Genomic DNA, 2,832 nt, shown 5'->3' on the forward strand with positions numbered 1-2,832 from the left:
TAGTTCAGAAGCAGCTGGCCTTGACTAGCAAGTGGTGTCATCTGAAGAAGTTGATACCTAACCCGGACAATACAGTGGAGGTATATTTCAGCAAGAAGAGGCCGTCGCGCCCAGATCACTTTATGTTGCAAGATAATGACATTTCGTGCTACCCTTAGTTCGATGCAACGGCATTCTCCTTGAAAACCAGCTCTTCTTGTAAGTCCATGTCGAGGACGTATGTACCAATGCCACTGCTATGGAGAGACAATTCATGCCTTTCTTCAATAGTCTCTATTTAGGCCTGTGTACCAGACTCAAATTCTGAAAGACCACTGTGTCGGCGAAGATGCTCTATGGTAGCTCAGCGTGAGGGATAGCCAGTCATACAGAACACTTGTCTTCGCAGGAACCTGCGTGTACAGACCCACATGGGCACCACTGATAAAGTGGTTCAGAAACGTTTTCAAACCCTCTACCAACGTATCGAGTCTCGAAGAGATACAACGGCCACTTGAGAGACGTTGATTTGGCGGAGCCAAGGGCGTGGTAATGTTACAAAACGCTACGCACGTTTACCCTGCAGAATTAATGCTCCCTTCAGTGGTACGTACCATCGATGGTACGTTTACGGATCCCAGAGGTTCTCACAGCCTCTCCCAAAAAAGCACTCCGTCTTCAGGCCACAAGTGGCCCACCGGGACCATCCGACCGCCGTGTCATCCTCAGTTGAGGATGCGGATAGGAGGGGCGTGTGGTCAGCACACCGCTCTCCCGGTCGTTATGATGGTTTTCTTTGACCGGAGCCGCTACTATTCGGTCGAGTAGCTCCTCAATTGGCATCACGAGGCTGAGTGCACCCCGAAAAATGGCAACAGCGCATGGCGCCTGGATGGTCACCCATCCAAGTGCCGGCCACGCCCGACAGCGCTTAACTTCGGTGATCTCACGGGAACCGGTGTATCCACTGTGGCAAGGCCGTTGCCACAGCCTCTCCCAAGCGAAGAAATAAATAAAGAATGCCTGTCCTCCCTAAACCCAAGACGATGAAGTGGAGATCATCTAGGTGCTAGGTGATGGGATTACAAATCACACGAAAAAAAAAAGTAAGAAACTGAACAGTGGAATGCTGTGAAACAGGAGACAGTCAAGAAAGCGGTTCTGAGATCGCACGTGAATTAGGTGAATGAATGCACTATTACAGAAATTTTTCAGAACGCTACTAAAATCAGTAAAGAGAATCTGCTGAACTAAATAGTGAAATTACTAAGACCAATATTGTGATATGGACAGCGAATTTTACGTACGAGTGTGTGGAGTATAATTTTACGATATTCGATAAGAAAATATCTTTCGAATGCATAAAGCTGCACACCGAAAGAATAGGTAAAATTCGTCGAAGTTGAACCGTTGAGCTACTTTATTATGTATCGAAAGTGTAAAGAAATAGTTTTGCATGAATTAATCTAGTGATTTTCTTATCCTAATAAATTAGCAGTGTCGCAAATCCACGCTGCTTACTGTGCAATCTTCCACAAGGAAATTGTATATTTGTAAAACCTTTTGTGGCACATAAAAAGTATCCCCATTCCCTTGCGGCATAACTTGGTGTGCTCTATGACAGTTACAATTTCATCGCGTATGTGTTCTGGTGTTTCATTATTGCTTGAAGTATTTTCTCAGGATTTCAAAACTTAGATGATACTTTTAGAGGGAGACGACCAAGGAAGGCACTATAGTAACACCGTTGCAAAGACAGGTAAAACTTCGGATTTTAACAATGGTACAAGATATAACAGTTAACAGAAAACACATATTTTCGGTAATAATATGGAATCTTAACATTAAAGGGGGAATTTTGTAATATCAACTATTAATCGCAATTAAGTGTACCTAAATACTGACAATGAGCAAAGTTCACTCGGATGCACGAGTTTTATTTAAAATTACTGTCGCAGTCGTCAGAGCAACAAATGTTTTTCTTTCTCTCTCTCTCTCTCTCTCTCTCTCTCTCTCACACACACACACACACACACACACACACACGCTTAAAAACACTTAACCAAACAGAAATAGGATCCAAAACCAGAATGAGATTTTCACTCTGCAGTGGAGTGTGCGCTGATATGAGACTTCCTGGCAGATTAAAACTGTGTGGCGAACCGAGACTCGAACTCGGGACCTTTGCCTTTCACGGGCAAGTGTTCTACCATCTGAGATACCCAAGCACGACTCACGACCCGTCCTCAGAGCTTCAGTTCTGCCAGTACCTCGTCTCCTACCATTCAAACTTCACAGATGCTCTTCTGCGAACCTTGCAGAACTAGCACTCCTGGAAGAAAGGATATTGCGGAGACATGGCTTAGCCACAACCCGAGTGATGTTTCCAGAATGCGATTTTCACTCTGTAGCGAAGTGTGAGCTGATATGAAACTTCCTGGCAGATTAAAACTGTGTGCCGGACCGAGTTCGAGTCTCAGTCCGGCACACAGATTTAATCTGCCAGGATGTTTCAGGATCCAAAACGATTACAAACATCAAGCTCAGTTTTACGAACATAGTGTCCCGTAATCACAGCCACTCAGACAGACTAAATTACACAACACCTGCATGCATAACTAATTTCTTATTTAAATGTTATGACAAATGTATGATCTGCTTGTCAGTGTTATTTGTTTTGTCAAATGGAACAAGCTGCGTTAAGTTACCGGTTGCTACAAGTGGAACAATATTTATCAGTTCAGCGTATTGCCACGGATTCCACTGATTGAAGATGTGAAGAGTATTCAACAGTGAAGCAGAGTGAGTTTACATTATACAACAACATTAACTGATCAAAAGTATCCCAACATC

At 43.7% G+C, this 2,832-nt stretch overlaps 1 pseudogene; it reads right to left on the reverse strand.

Annotated features, from left to right (window-relative positions):
- Window positions 1-848: 848 nt before the first annotated feature.
- Window positions 849-965, reverse strand: LOC126263827 (5S ribosomal RNA; annotated as a pseudogene).
- Between the last annotated feature and the right edge of the window lie 1,867 nt (window positions 966-2,832).

This window comes from Schistocerca nitens, chromosome 6 (genome assembly GCF_023898315.1).
Source record: "Schistocerca nitens isolate TAMUIC-IGC-003100 chromosome 6, iqSchNite1.1, whole genome shotgun sequence".
Lineage (NCBI taxonomy): Eukaryota > Metazoa > Arthropoda > Insecta > Orthoptera > Acrididae > Schistocerca > Schistocerca nitens.